We start from the raw sequence: 17,162 nt of genomic DNA, 5'->3' as shown, positions 1-17,162 counted from the left end.
GAGTGCACTAGTGTAATTTATCAATCAAGATAAACTAATACCTAATTACACTACGACTATTCCAATGGTTTGTTCCTTTCCATCTCAGTCATGAGTTACTGTTTATAATTTATAAGGAATTGATAACATGATCTTCTGGGTGTGACACCACACATCATGTTATGTACAATATAAATTAATCGAACAAATACACTTAACTTATAAATGTAGATATTTGACCAATATGATTCTTATTTCTAAGTAAATGTTTATACAAAAAGCTAGGCTTTTAGTATACATTCCAACACTTACCTCAAAATCATTAAAGATATAGTATGCATCTACTAAGGACGCCCATTCTGGAGTTATTGGGAAGACGTTGAACGCATACTGGATCGAGTCTCTATTTGTTATCGATTCTTCAAGGTTGTTTAGTTGAGTTATTAGCTCCTTGATTCTTACTTGGAGTTACGCTACATTCTCGCCATTGTTCATCCGGAGATTTGTAAGCTGAGTCCGGAGAATGTCGCGCCTTGCTAACTTCGCTTCTGAGATGCCTTCGTGGAGCTTCAGGAATTTTTTCCAGAGGTCTTTGGCGGAGTCGTAGCTTCCGATCTGACTTACCTCCTGGGGTGGCAGAACGTTGAGCGGATGGAACTCTGCCTTTCTGTTGTCCACGAAATTAGCTTGTTCTTTTTTCATCTAGTTGTATTCTTCCTTGTCTTTAGGGATTGTAAAACCATATTTCATAACTAAAAGAATATCAAATTCTGTTTTGATGAATACCTCCATTCAGCGTTTCCATGTGGTAAAGTCTCCGTCGAATTACGGGGGATGTATACTTGCACCGGCTATCGTCTTGATCTTGATGCTTTAGTCGGCGGTCAGTCCTTCTGAGGCGGTCTGGCTCTGATACCACTTGTTGGTGCAGCGGGGCTGGCAAGAGGGGAGGGGTGAATTGCCTGCAATAAGAAAATACCCTTCTCGATCTTTCAACTCTAAAATAGCCACAATAAAATAATAACAAATAAAATAAAAGAAATAGAAAATAAGAGACTTAGCAATTTGACTTGGTTACAACCTAAATGGTTGTTAATCCAAGACGATTGAACAGCGCACTAAGAATCTTCTTCTTTGAAGACGGAGAAGCCTTTTACACACTTAGAGAGCTCAAGAGTTGCTAGGAAATTGAATACTGAGTTGAATGATTAATTCCTAGCTCCAGGGGCCTTTATATAGCTCCTGGAAATCCTATCTCGAGTCTTGAGGGCACCTCCAGCCGAGGCATCGGATAAAACTTTATCCAACTACGAAACAGTCAAGTAGACTGGGTTGAGGGTGCCCTCAATGGCCTTAAGGGCACCCTGGACAATGTGGAGGGCGCCCTCAAGGCAATGAGGGTGCCCTCATGCCTGTAGGCAACCAAGGCGCCTCCAACACTTTGTTGAGGGCGCCTTCAGCTTGTTTTTCCAGCTCCTTTTGACTTCTTTTCTTCTTTCGAAGTCCCGATAGCTTGGGTGATTGCGGCCAACAGAAATAGGGCTCACCCGAACCCAATTTCTGACCTTCTCCTCGAGCAGACTTCTGCACCGACTTCTCATCACTCGAACATCGCGCACGTTCTTCTCATCCACCGGTGTACTCTTTCGCAGCTCTTTCGTCCTTCGGACGCACTGAGCCCATCGACTCCCTTCCCGTGCTGTCCTTCTCGCTAGTTGCATCTTCCGCTCGACTTTCTGCACTCCTAAGCTCTTACACACTTAGACATAGGGATCAAAACTAAATAGGACCTAACCTAACTTGGTTGATCATATCAAAACAACCATGGGGTCCAACAGTATAAAGTTGATTGATTCATCATGTAACTTGGGAATTTATTGAGGAAGGCTTCTATGTCATATTTAGCCTCTTTACTTTACTCAGAAGTGTATGGTTACGTAATCTAAACTGAAGAGTTCTTATAAAAATGATTATATTGCATCCGGTTTACTTATTTTGTCCAGGAATATATGCTCAACCGGCTTATTAGACAGGTCGAGGGTCCTTTATACAAGCAGGGCGTTCAACCTATCATAGAAGCCCAAAAATTATTAGGGAGAATTCACGCAGCATTATATATCACTCAGGAGATAACTATGAGGTCTACTTATTCTGATTATAATTTCTTTATGGGATTTCTCTGCAAGATCTATGTAGCGAATATACTGAAGAACTTAATCTATATGGATACTTGGGTGGTTCTGAAGACATGGGAAGCTACACAAGGAATGACAGGTAATTACAAATTTTTATTAATATTTGATATATAACAAGTAGTATACAGTAGTGACGAAATAATAAAAAGATATAAATACGAGATTATAATTTTATTCAAATCTACTTAATAAGTCTTTTGGGAGCTCCTTGTTAAGTCATTGGCGGTCTACAAATAGAGGAGGAGGTTCTCCAAATAAATAACTCCCCTTTCTTAATTGTCGGACTACCCCTTCAACAGAATGGGTAAGAGTTCCTATGATGCGCCGAACATATTCCTTACCAAACTCAGGGGAGTCCAAATAGGATCTACGCCTGTTTTGCCAGCGCTCCTCCTCACCTGTCGTATATGTTTGGAGTTCAGATTATAGGCTATCCTTCTCTCCTTGTAGGGTAGATTTCTCTGCCTTAGCACTCTCTAGCTCTTTCAAAAGTGAGCTTATATGTAAATCTAGGGCTCACAGTCTTTTTTGTTATTGGAACAATGTAAAATCCATAGAGGTTAATTCTTGAGCTAGCTCAATAGATCTAGAGCCATGGGTTAATTGTAATTGTTCCAAAAGAGTAGTTTTGTGGGATAAATCTGAGAGAGCTTTATCTTTCAGAGATTTCTTTACCTGGAGTTGAGATGTACTCCGCTACAATTGGAGTTCCAAGTCTTTCTTTTCTTCTTCTCGAGATTGTAGTAATTGGCGATAATCTTGTAAGACTTTCTCTATGTCAGCGTTAAGTTCAGTCTGTGAATTTACTTTGTCTCGTAGCTGAGTAAGTTCATCATTAGGGAGGTTGGAGATAACTTGTAATTCCTCCACTTTATCTTTGAAAACTTGATTAGTCCTTTCTAGATCCGCAGCTAGCTGACCCAAATGTAAGCTTGAGGCGTAGAACTAAAATAAGATAACAACATAGTTACACTTTATAACCATATACCAAGGAAATTCAATCACAAACTTACTGTAGTACCTTGATTGTAATGGTCATCAACACACTTAGAGATGGTGCGCCTTCTCATATGTTCTTGTGAATGCATCCATGACTCAGCTAGTGCACCTTTCAATTGGAGTATCCCACATGAGGGAGGAATAGGTGTTTGACCAAGCTGGGATGGTAATCCTTGTTTAAAAAGGATAGAGGAACTGGTGGAAGTTGTGGGTTGTGAAGAAGAGGTAGGAGGAAGTTCAGGAGTTGCCAAGGAAACCCGAGAGAATGAAGCAGGTGCTGCATGGCTAATTGATGCAGGATCTTGTGCAGTAGAATCTTGTTGAGTAGGTGTTTCGGTGGACCTAGGAATAACTGATCTCCTACAAGGGGTTCCCTTAGCTCGTGTCCTGGCAAGAGAGGAGGTCAAAGCCTGGAGAGGAGGTGGTGAGGGCACAGAGACGTCTGCTACCTCCTCAAGAGTAGGAACAACTAGAGGAACAACATGAGACATAGGTATAAAGAGACCTGGTCTCATCATATTAAGTGCAGAGCAAGAATGAACATGTGTAGGGGGCGCAGGTTCCTTACCTCTAATGTAAGAAATTTTGGAGGGAGTAATAGGAATCTGCTAAAAAATAAGTATGGTGGATATAAGTAAACCCTAGGCTTAGATGCAAGGTCTTTTACATTTGATAACAAAGGGATTTTCTTGTTCTGGTGAGTTGGAGGTTTCCTTAGTAGGTTCAGCCAAGGGGAGTAAACCAAGAGAAGAGGAGGGGCAATTAAGACGACAGACTCTTAATAAGTTTTCTCCCATTCTAGTCAAAATTGCTTTTGTTAAGCGAGTGTTCTTGTACATAAAGGCTGGGAGGATGGCCTCAGCTAAAAAAAAAAGTCACAAACTCATGTTAGGAATAATTTACAAGCGAGAATATACGCATAAGAAAAACAAACCTACTAAAGGAAACGTCTAATTTTGTGTCAGCTGGGCTAAGACCAAAAGCAAACAATAAATCTTCTGCGATTAATGTAGGTAGGTTAAGCATGGCACCCTTCAATTTTCCCATAGAACAGCAAAGAACAGGGTCTTCAAAAATATCGCCAAGCGTGGAGTAGGGGGAAGGCTTCATTGTCAGGTTATGGGATATGGCGAAGGAGAAAGAAGGTGCATGAAAAAGAATTTGTCTCTCCACTCTCCTTGAGGTGGAATTCTATTGAATAGAATGACTTTAGGACGTGACTGGAATTTAAATAAGCTATCGTCTATTTGACGGGAAACAAAGAAATAGTGGAATAGGCGAGGAGATAGAGGGAAGTCAAGTAAACGGGAAACAACAACAAAACCAACTATAATAGAGAATGATTGAGGAATGAGTTAATGTGGGGGAAGGTTAAAGTATCTACTAACATCAACAAAGAAGGGATGAATGGGAAACCTAAAACCTGATAAAACTTGTTCCCAGAAGATCGCAACACTCTTTGGAGGAGGAATGTGAGGGTAATTATCTGAAGTAGGGACTGCTAGGTATGGAGGAAAATCATAATTCCATTGAAGTTCATAGACTTCTTGAACAGTAAATGCGGAAGAGCATCGAGTGTACTACTCAGTGGATGTCAACATTGTTAGCAGGAAGGATTAGTAAGGACAAGAAGAAAAGCTAGCAGAAGGCGAAAAATGAGAAATAGGTGAACTTGAGGAAGAAGACGATGCGTTGGAATTTTCCTCTTTTTTTCTCCTTAAAAAGCTTTAGCTAAGTATATATAGTGATATATGAGTATGTATAGTGATATGAGGAAGAAGACAAAGCGTTAGATCGAGAGGATTAAAAAGGTAAGGTCAAGGGTGAATCGTCAGAAGGATCGATAAAGGCAGTGGATATAGTGATATGAGTACATATAGGATGTCATAAACACATGTGTTGCTAATAAGAAAACGGTATTAGCAATCAACACAAATGGTTATGTTCCCAAGTTATTAGGTTCATTACTAGGATTTGACTTAAAAGTTCTAAGATCCCAAGGAAGGTTAAATATTTATAATACAAAACTTGAGTTATATTCTTTTCATAAACTCGGTCAGCCATTATAAGTCGATCGAGTCTTAAGGCTAGTTTAAAATATATATTGATCCTGTCCAAAAGTCGAAGAGACAGAAAGCTGGGGATGTGGCGCTCACCTCCTGTGGACTCCGCACGTACTTGCAACACAGACTACGTCAATGCCAAGCCAAGGAAGGGGTCCCCGATGTTGGCTCTCTGACGCTCAAGTCAATCACCGACGATGAGGAATGAAGTAGAGCAACAAGAACTATAGCATAAACAGTGAATATCGCATATCTCCGCCGATGCTTGAACCCCCTTTATATAGAGCTTCGATAGCGCACATGCACACTTCCCAAGGTGAGCACGCTTCTCAAAGCTTTCCCTAAAAAATATGTCAGTAAAGTGTCCCTGACACAGTATCTTAACGGGCCGAGCATATCTCTGAAGTGACAGCGGAAGCTTCCGCCGCACGATCTTCTAGCAGTCCATGCTCGGTGTCGGCGGCACCAACTCCCAAAAGGATATCACTGGATATCATCAGAAGTATACTGCTAGGCTGAGCGGGTTGGCCGCTCGACCGGAATTCCACTACCCTGGTGCCCCGTCTGGCTAGCCAGAACCTCGGTGTTCCTTTGTGTGTGTCTACTCGATCGAAGGCCCATTGTGTTATTGTCGAAGCCTATTGCTTGGCCGAAGCCTGTTGCCAGGCCGAGTGGAATAGCCGCTCAGCCAAAGTTGAACTTCGCATATCTTTGTTGCTTGGCCGAGCGGGGTAGCTGCTTGACTCGGCCTCTGCACATTGTCTTGAGCGCCGGTTTTTGATTATTCCTCGTGTCGGAGGCGACGACGATCAAAAACTTACTCCCGGTTAGGGCATGCTCGTCCAACCGACCGATGTCATCTACTCATTGACCTCCTTGCATTTGACCGCCTTGACCTTGACCTTCTTTGACCTCCACCGTGGCAGCAGGGTGGGGCCCTTCATCATCACTACATCATAAGCCTCTCCCTCAAGTCTAGTCGAAGGAGGTTGTAAGTCTGGCTGACTGGACAATTGTTTGAGTAGGTTTCCTACCGATCGACTTTCGACACCGTGTGATTTTTGATTAGGATAAGACTAATCCTAGCTGATCGGCCTGTTGAAGCTTATCATTCGGGTGTATGTATGCCCCTAGATCCAATCGGCACGATGAAAGTTTTCACTTGTGAAATCTTTCCTTAGGCTATCTTGGGCGAGCGTGAGCTAAGCTGATGTCACCCAGATTTCTGGGAAATCATGCAAATATCCGCTCATTAAGGCTGAGCATGCTCCTACGCCTTCATTAAATGTTGACCCATGGTTGTGCACCACGCTAGATGTCGCCGCATGCCTAACGTGACAGGGTATTGATGTGACGTTTGGTGATTTGAATTCAACGGTCTGATCTTTACCTGGGTTTTTGCGACCTAGATTGGATGGCTCCGGTCGGCCGACCCCCAGGCTTATAAGCCCGTGCATGCCGCCGCCCTTGCACACTTCGTCTTCGTGCTCCTTGACGCTAGGCTCTTTGTGCTCCGGCGATCTTTCTCCTCCATTTCTCTCCGGCACTTTTTCTTCCTGTTTTGTTCACCGGCTACCCATTTTCAGTAAGCTCCCTCCGTCATTCTCTTGTTTTCGCATCTTCCGGCTTGTGTTTCTCCGTCTTTGTCTTTTTCGGCGTCTGTGTTCTGACGACCATTCCGCCAGCAAGTTCCTTCTCTTGCTTTCTTGTTTTGCAATGGCCAGATCATCACAGCCTCCCGTCGACATCCTGGGGCTCTAGTATACTTCTACTGAGTCCCAGTTCGACACCGGTGATGCTGAGAGTCTGAAAGCCACTTTTGAGCTTCCTCCTAATTGTGAAATCATTCTGCCTTCTCCTTTCGATCGACCGGATTCTTCGCCGTCCGGCTGTATCACCTTCTATTGGGATAATTTTACCGCTGGTCTGCGGTTTTCCATCCACCCTTTCTTTGCTTCCATGTGTAAATATTTCCGAGTCTCCCTCCATCAACTGCTGCCGAACTCCTTTCGGCTGCTGTGTGAGGTGGTTATCCTTTTTTGTCTGCATGACATTCCACTCACTCCCCGACTCTTTCATTATTTTTATTATCCCAAGTCATCTGAGCCGGGGACTTTTCTTTTCCAAGCCCGAGTGAGCTTGGTTTTCTTTGATAAAATGCTAACTTCCAACAAACACTGGAAGGAATATTTCTTTTTCGTATGCTTTCCCGAGCGACTAGATTTCCCAACACACTGGCAGCTCGACGTGGCGGCCCAACCTCCATTGAAGAAGTATAAGAGTCGATCGGACTACCTCAATACAACCTCCATGTTGGCCGGTCAGAAATACAACATCTACAAGCTGCTACTGGAGGGTGTCCTGTATATCTTTGGCTTGAGTCTGATCTGCACCCGGCTGCCGACCAGCCTAGGTATGCAATCACTTTACTTCTTTCATTGATTCTAACTAATTTTTCTTCTTTTCGTGCAGCCGAAATCATGCTGCGCGCACGTCTGACCGGCAAGGTGAAGCTCAAGGATGCTGCAATCAACGCGATCAATGTTGAAGAACTGGGGAGTCAAGGCCTCTAGCCGGTCGGCTCGCAAGAGGAGTCACAAGACGAGAGCGAGGCGGCTCCCGCTTGGGCAAGTGTCGGAGCGACCGGTGGCTCCCATCATTCTGAGCGATGTTGAAGTTGAGGGGGCTTCAGTCTCAACCTCCTCAGCTGACCCACTGATCAGGCGCAAGAGGCGCTGGGTGGAGCCTTCATCGCGTTCCGCCACTTCCAGGGTACACTCTGCCGAGCAGGTGGAGACGTCGACCCTCGCTTCTGTCCAAGAGCCCAATGCCCCTGAGTCGTCGGATCAGACACCTTTCCTATCTGGTCTGCCTTAGGGGACAGTTTGTGCGCCGCTGGTGGCCTTCCTACCACCAAGGGTGAAGACTAAGAAGTCGGGCATCCGACCGGCTTCTTCATCACGGCCATTCGGGCAGGCGACTTCTGCACAGTCAGCCCCGAGCGGCTAACGCCACATTACGACGATTTTGCATCTTCCCACCAAGGAGTGGCGCAAATCCAACACCAAGTCCCAAGCTCCGAAACACCAGATCATCATACAAGGGTCGCTAGCCAAGATATGGGAGGATGCCCAGGCCCGTGCGGCGGTGATGCCTCCGGGGACACTTGTGGATAGCCACACTCAGATGTCTACTGGGTAAGTTTTACCTTACATTTGCATAATTCACTCCCGATTGACGCTTATATTTGCTTGTTGTTCGCAGTACTAGATAAAGAGTCTGGCTATATGCCAAAGGCTTACGTTTTTGGAGGAGGAAGTAAAACAATTGAAGGTGTCGAGCGACCAATCCTCCGCCGCTCAAGAACAAATAGACGCCGAGGTGGCCAAGCTGCGGGCCACTCTAGAGAAGAGCAACAAACTGCTTGAGACCGAACGAACCAAGAGCTCCGGGCAGGCCACGATGCTAGAGCGGCTCAATAAACAGGACACCACTTTTGACAATAAAATCGAGTCGGCCAACGCGTGGAAGAACTAGGCCATTGTCGACCTCAAGGAGAAGAATAAGGAAGCCCGGGCCCTCGCCCAAAAGCTCAAGGAAGCTGAGGACTTCCTGGTCGTCGAGTGGCATAGCTGGTCGGCAAAAGAAATGACCATTCGCGACCAACTCGCCTCCAAGGACACTGCGTTGGCCACCACCAAGGATGAGCTGGAGGGCTCCCGAGCAGCCCTTAAGACCTATCAAGATTCCGAGCAGAGCCGTTTTGAGGTCCTGAAGAAGAATTAACTCCTCTTGGATGCCTTTAACGAGCAGGTCACTGATCGGGCTCTGCGCCTTTTTGATCTGGCCATCGATGGAACGAACGACTAGCTCATGGAGGGTGGCCATCTACCGGCGGCTCTGACCAGCAGCGTCATTAGCCGGAATAAACTTACCGCCGCGCTGCCGGACAACGTTTTAGACTATCTTGAGTGAGGTTGAGAGCCCCTATAAAATGTCCTAAAAAATTATGAAGTTTTAATGAATGATCGTCTATTTGGATGAGTTTTATCTCCTTGAATGTTTTTTCAACTCCCCTTTTCTTTGAGCATTGCGCAAACTCGTGGCCCCGTTACTTCGATCGTCCATTATCAGTCTATCTAGCCTACCACTCCTCGTGTATCCGGAGTTCCATTATGAGTCTGCGAACTTCTGATCGGCCTTAGGAGCATTTCGAAGAATAGTGCTAAACAGTCACTATATTTAAAAGACTTCAAGCTTTTTGAAGACCGCTCGACTCCGAATGAAGGAGATAAGGGATCTAATATGCTGGTCTGAAACCGATGAAAACCACTCAACCCTGAATGAGGGAGATATGAGATCCGATATGCTAGTTAGAAACTAGTGAAAATCACTCGACCTCGAACGGGGGAGATAAGATAGCCAATATGTTGGTTCGAGATCGGTGAAGAGAGTAGACCTAGGTTGAAGGTCGCCGCTCAACCGTTGATGTGATCTTGGGTTTAGGGTCGCCGCTTGACCGTTGGTGAAGAATATGCGAAGACTCGAGTTTAAGGTCGTTGCTTGACCGTTGATGGAGACACGCATTTAAGGTCGCCGCTCGACCACTGGTGGAGACAAGAGTTTAAGGTCGCCGCTCGACCATTGGTGGAGACACGTGTTTAAGGTCGTCGCTCGACCATTGATGAAGACCTGGATTTTAGGTCGCCGCTCGACCGTTGATGGAGACACGCGTTTAAGGTCGACGCTCGACCGTTGGTGGAGACACGTGTTTAAGGTCGCCGCTCGACCATTGGTGGAGACACGCGTTTAAGGTTGTCGCTCGATCGCTGATGAAGACCCGAGTTTTAGGTCGCCAGTCGACCGTTGATGCAGACACACATTTAAGGTCGTCGCTCGACCGTTTGTGTGATCTCGGGTTTAAGGTTGCCGCTCGATCGTTGACGTTCGCTCGGGTTTAAGGTCACCGATCGACCGTTGACGTTCGCTCGGATTTAAGGTCATCGCTCGACCGTTGATGGAGACTTAACGTTAGCTTGGGTTTAAGATCACCGCCCGACCGTTGATGAAGACTTGACGTTCGCTCAGGTTTAAGGTCGTCGCTCGACCGTTGATGGAGACTTAAAGTTCCCTCAGGTTTAAGGTTGACGCTCGACCGTTGATGAAGACTTGACGTTCGCTTGAGTTTAAAGTCATCGCTTGACCGTTGAGAGAGATGCACTTAAAGAGGCCTTCACTTTTTATTCAAATTTTGCCCTGCGTTCGAGAGACATACAAAAAATACAAGTACACTATTCACTCGCGCACCTCTCATCCAGCTTTGTAGGGTTGAAGGTGATTCACGCTCCATGGTCTCTCGAGCTACCTTCCCTTTTCATCCTCCAGATAGTAACTGCCCGAACAGAGCTTCTGCACAACCTTGAAAGGCCCTACCCATGGGGCCTCGAGCTTGGTGTCGTCGCCAACCGACTTCACTTTCTTCCAGACGAGATCGCCGACCTGGAAGGACCTCGGGATCACCCTTTGGTTGTAGCTCTATTTCATTCATTGCTGATACACCGTTAGCCAAACTGCTTCTTTTGCTCACGTATCATCCACCAAGTCGAGCTCCAACCTCCGTTCGATGTTTCCTCCGTTGTAGAGCTGCACCCGATCAGATTCTACTTCGACCTCCACGGGGACAACTGCTTCGCTGCCGTATACCAAATGGAAGGGTGTTACGCCGGTCGCCTCTTTCGAGGTCGTGGGGAGGGCCCATAACTCATTGGGGAGTTCGTCGACCTAGCTGCCTCCAACGTGGTACAGCCGAGCGCGTAAGACTCTGAGGATCTCCCGATTGGCGACTTTGGCTTACTCGTTGCCCTAGGGGTCGGCCACAGAGGAGAATGCTTACTGGATGTCATAGCCCTCGCACCACTCTCTGAGCCTCTGACCGGAGAACTGCCTTCCGTTGTCAGATATGAGTCGTCGTGGGATGCCGAACCGAAAATGATGTTTTGCCAAATAAATTTGATGACCATTTGCTCGGTGATTCTTACAAGCGGCTCGGCTTCCACCCACTTAGAGAAGTAGTCGACCACGACTAGTAGAAACTTCCGCTGATCGATCGTCATTGGGAATGGTCCAACGATATCCATGCCACATTGGTCGAACGGGCATGATACCATGGATGCCTTCATTTTCTCGGTAGGTCGGTGCGGTAGGTTGTGATACTTCTGGCGGGACATGCAGGTGGCTACCGTCTGAGCGACATCTTCCTGAAGGGTCGGTCAGAAATATTCGGCCAGGAGTATTTTACTGGCTAATGCATGGCCTCCCAGATGACCTCCGCAAGAGCTTTGGTGCACCTCCTTCAGAATGTACACGACGTCTTCCGATCTGACACACTTGAGAAGGGGCCTAGAGAAGGCTCTCTTGTAAAGCTGGTCTTCATTCAAGGTGAACCGCCCGACCCTCTTCTTTAGTAAGCGGGCTTCTTCTGGATCGGCAAGTGTAGCTCCCGAATGCAAGAACTCTGTTATGACCGTCCTCTAGTCGTTGCAGGTGAGTGTGATCTTAAGCTCCTCCTGAGTGAGTGTCACAGTGGTGAGTCATCCAGCATCCTCCATCTTTTTAGCTCGGATGCAGGTGACGTTCTCATAGACGGTACTAAATATGATCCTGTTCGAAAGTCGAAGAGATAGAAAATTGAGGATGTGGTGCTCACGCTGACCTCCTGTGGACTCCGCGCGTACCTACAATACAGATTATGTCAGTGTCGAGCCAGGGAAGGGGTCCCCGGCGTTGTCCCTCCGACGCTCAAGTCAGTCACCGACGATGAGGAATGAAGTGGAGCAACAAGAACTTTAGCACAAATAGTGAATATCGCATACCTCCGCCGATGCTTAGACCTCGTTTATATAGAGCTTCGGTAGCATGCATGCACGCTTCCTAAGGTGAGCACATTTCCTAAGGCGAGCATGCTTCTCAAAGCTTTCCCTGAAAAGGGGGGGGTGTCAATAAAGTATCCCTGACACAGTACTTTAACAGACCGAACATATATCTGAAGTGACAGTGGAAGCTTCCGCTGTACGATCTTCTGGCAGTCCATGCTCGGTGTTGGTGGCACCAACTCCCAAAAGGATATCACTAGATATCATCAGAAGTATACTGTTAGACCGAGTGGGTTGGCCGCTCGACTGGAATTCTGCCACGCTGGTGCCCCGTCTGGCCGTGTAGAACCTCGTTGTTCTTCCGTGTGTGTCTGCTCGACCGAAGGACCACTGTATTATTGTCAAAGCCTGTTGCTAGGCTGAGCGGGGTAGCCGCTCGGCCGAAGTCTGTTGCCAGGCCGAGTGAAATAGTCGCTCGGCCAAAGTTGAACTTTGCATATCTCTGTTGCCTGGCTGAGCGGGGTAGTCGCTCGACTCAGCCTCTGCACATTATCTTGAGCGTCGATTTTTTATTATTCCCCGTGTCGAAGGCGACGATGATCGGAGACTTACTCCCGGTCGGGGCATGCTCATCTGACCGGCTGATGCCATCTACTCGTTGACCTCCTTGCCTTTGACCGCCTTGACCTTGACCTTCTTTGACCTCCACTGTGGCAGCAGGGTGAGGCCCTTCATCATCACTGCATCATATATATATATATAGGTGAGGCCCTTCATCATCACCGCATCATATATATATATATATATATATATATATATTTATAAACTTGGTCGGCCACTAAGGGCCAGGCAAGTATTAAGTTTGAGCGCATGTACTTAATAGACAAAGTTAACGATAAATTATACGAATATTTGAAACATCATAGAAAAAGGTTAACACTTAGAATTGTTAAAAAGATTCTTCAATACAACTCTCTGTTCTTGACCCTGCCCACCCTATAAGGAATCCCCTTTGGGTCCTCTAGGTGACCAGCAGTAGCCCCAATTGGCAGTGACATCCTTCGATAGAATTTAACATCTCCACCATGCACATATCTTCGAAAGAACATAGTGAAAGTGGTAAGAAGTTAACTGAACTAAACTTCAAGATTTCCCACACAAACCAATTCATATTCAGCATATGCTGATTTACCCTTAAAATAAATCCCCTCCTATAGATTCTAAAATTTTTTACCATTAAATAAAACCATATATTTCTAAATTTAAATAACTATGTAATACCATTTAGCATTTAATGTTTAAATATATCCATTTTTTTTACTTTTACGATGATCTAGTTAAACAATTTAACCATCTATCAGTTTGCATGCAAGGGGTTTGGGTTAGTGGGTTTTGGGTGTTACAATTCATCTCCCCTTAATGAAATTTTGACCTCGAAATTAGAACTCACCAAACAACTCTAGGTAGCAACTTCTCATGTGATCAGTCTCAGTTTCACATGTTGTTTCTTCCTCTAAGTGGTTCGACCACTTGATCTTGACCATTTTTATAATTTTATTCCGCAGTCTCCTCTCTTTCCTATCTAATATTTGAGTAAGCCTCTTCTCATAAGACAAATCTAGGGTAAGCTGTAGTGGTTCGATATTCAGCACATGAGAGAGATTTGACATGTACTTGCAGAGTATCGAGATGTGAAACACATTATGCACCCCTACAAGATTAGGTGGCAAGGCCACTTGGTAACTCAATGTTCCCACCCTGTCTAGGATCTCAAAGGGCCAATGAATCTCAGATTGAGCTTACCTTTATTGTCAAATCTCATAACACCCTTCATTGGTGATATTTTCATGAAAACGTTATCCCCAATTACAAACTCTAGGTCCCTTTTTCTTTTGTTAGCATAGCTCTTCTGTTGACTTTGAGCGGTCTTCATTCTATCCCGAATTCTCGCTACTAGATCTGTCGTATGCTCTGTCGTATGCTTCACAATTTCTGGACTGACCTCTACCCTTTCTCCCACTTTATCCCAATGGATAGGGGATTTGCATTTCCTTCCATAAAGTGCCTCATAAGGAGTCATGCCTATGGATGACTAATAACTATTGTTATAGGTGAACTCCACGAGCGGTAACTTCGGTTCCCAGCTTCCTTGGAAATCGATCACACACGCTTGCAGTAAGCTTTCCAAAATCTATATCACCCTCTCCAACTGGCCATCTATTTGGAGATGAAATGCTGCACTAAATAGTAGTTTAGTTCCCATAGCCAAATGCAAACTTTTCTAGAAAGACGAGGTGAGCCTCGGATTTTTGTTCGATACTATAGAAATGGGAATCCCATGCAATCTGACTACTTCTTAGATGTACAACTCTGCATACCGAGTCATGGAGAAGGTCATCATCACTGGTAGGAAATGCACCGACTTAGTGAGACGATCAACTATCACCTAAATAGCATTAAAGTCTTTCATCGTTTTTGGTAAGCCCACTACAAAATCTATGATAATGTTCTCCCATTTCCACTTTGAAATAAAAAGTGGATTAAGCATCCCTACTAGCCTCTGATGTTCTGCTTTGACTTGTTGACAAGTTAGATATTCAGATATGAAACACGTAATGTCTTGTTTCATGTATGACCACCAATAAAGTAACTGTAGATCCTTATACATCTTTGTACTCCCTAGATGTACAGAATATGGAGTGTTATGGGTTTCTGTCAAAATCTTAACTATAAGTGAATCAACACCAGGATCCCAGAGTCAACCTCAATATTTGATAGTATCATCTTCAACCGAATATAAACCCAAGCCCTTAGCCTCATCCTTCTGCCTCCACTTCTATAGTTACTCATTGGTAGCTTGCCTTGTCCGAATTTTGTCCCTTAAAGTAGACTGTACTGTTAGAGTAGATAAATTAAGAGTCTGACCCCTAGCATATATCTCGAGGTTAAATCCCTAAATTTATGTCTAAAGAGGTTTCTGTACTATAGTTGTGCAATGACTGTTATTTTCCTGCTCAAGGCATCAACAACTATATTAGCTTTTCTAGGGTAGTAGCCAATATCATAGTCGTAGTCCTTTATAAGCTCTAGCCATCTTCTCTGTCTTATATTGAGCTCTTTTTGGGTGAAGAAATACTTTAGGCTTTTGTGATTAATAAAGATTTTGTACTTCTCCCCATACAAATAGTGTCTCCATATCTTCAGAGCAAACACAATTGCTGCTAGTTTTAGGTCATGAGTTGGATAATTTTTTTCATGCACTTTTAGTTGCCAGGATGTATATGCAATTACTCAATTGCACTGGATAAGAACTGCTCGCAAACCTAGCTTCTAAGCATCTGTATACAACACATAGTCTCCCTATCTTGATGGTATAGCTAAAACTGGTGTTGTGGTAAGCATTTGCTTCAACAGCTCAAAATTGTCTTGACAATCAACTCCCCATGTAAACTTGGCATTCTTCTTCGTCAAGGCTATCAAAGGCATTGTAATGGAAGAAAAATCCTTGATGAATTTTTGATAGTAGCCTGCCAAATCCAGGAACGCATCTTGGTTGAATTTTTAGGCATGGGCCATCCTTGGACTGCCTTGCCTTTAGTTGGATCTACTTCTACCCTATCCTTCAAAATAATGTGGCCTACGAATGTCAACTTCTCTGACCAGAACTCGTACTTACTGAACTTTGCAAACAGTTTTCAATCTTGGAACATCTGTAAAGCGGTCCTTAAGTGTTGACTACGCTCCTCCCTGCTTCTCGAATAAATCAAAATGTCGTCTATGAATACGATAATGAACTGATCGAGATACAACTGAAATATGTGATTCATGAGATCTATGAAGATCACTGGGGCATTTGTCACCTTGAATGACATCACCATAAACTCATAATGTCCATATTAAGTCCTAAAAGTCATCTTATGCATGTCCATTTCTTTTACCCTCAGCTGATGGTATCCTGACAAGAGATGCATCATCGAGAATACCGACGCTCCTTGCAACTAATCAAATAAATCTTTGATTCCTGGAAAAGGATATTTGTTCTTTACTGTCACTCTATTCAACTCTCGATAATTGATATAAAGCCTCATGCTTCCATCCTTTTTGTTCATGAATAACACTAATGTGCCCCATGGTGAAAAGCTTGGGTGAATGAATCCTTTATCAGTAGCTCTTGAATCTGATCTTTCAGTTCTTTCATTTCTACAGGTTATACGGTGCCTTAGAGATTGGCACTGTACTTGATATCAACTCAATGGAAATTTTCACCTCCCTCTTTGAGGATTGCCATAGACATCCTCAGGAAATACACTAGAAAATTCTCGGACAACTTTGACATCCTCCACCTTCTGGTCGACTGTATCAGGTATTGAAAGAACCTTGGCTAGAAATCCTTGACAGCCCTTCGTCATAAGTTTCTTCGCACTGATGTAAGAAATGAGGTGCGACCTTTGCCTGTTCTTGGTTGCCTCAAAAATAAATGACTTCCCGTGGGGTGATCGGATAGATACCAACCTTCGTCGGAAGTCGATCGAAGCTTCATTTTGCGATAACCAATTCATTCCCAAAATAATGTCAAACTCAGGTATTAGCAACATGATAAGATCTACCCGAATCACATGCTCCTGTAGTCCAAGCTCTATGTCCTTCGCCATCCTAGTAGAGAACATCTGTTCATCAGAAAGTTCGATGACTCTAAACCTAATCCCCATGTCTTCCGATAAGATTTTGAGTCATCTTACGAAGGTCTCGGATATAAATGAGTGTGTAGCTCCCGAATCTAGAAAAGCATAGGTAGCTACACCTATGATAGATATCCTACCTACAACAAAACACCATTATATCCAATTAAGCCTAACAATTTTTAAAAATTGCCATTAAGCCCCTTAAATTTTGAATTGATCAAGTTCCCGTCCTTATTATATTTGGAACTCTATATTTCATGTCCATAATCCTCTTATTCGAGATCCCATCCTAGATCATGTAAGAATTCGAGACATGCAATCCTAAATCACTAGATTCAAATTACCTCAAACTAATCCTACCACCCATGCTTA

The sequence above is a fragment of the Zingiber officinale genome, chromosome 4A, assembly GCF_018446385.1.
Source record: "Zingiber officinale cultivar Zhangliang chromosome 4A, Zo_v1.1, whole genome shotgun sequence".
Lineage (NCBI taxonomy): Eukaryota > Viridiplantae > Streptophyta > Magnoliopsida > Zingiberales > Zingiberaceae > Zingiber > Zingiber officinale.
The sequence above is the reverse complement of the archived record's forward strand: the minus strand, read 5'-3'. Positions refer to the sequence as shown.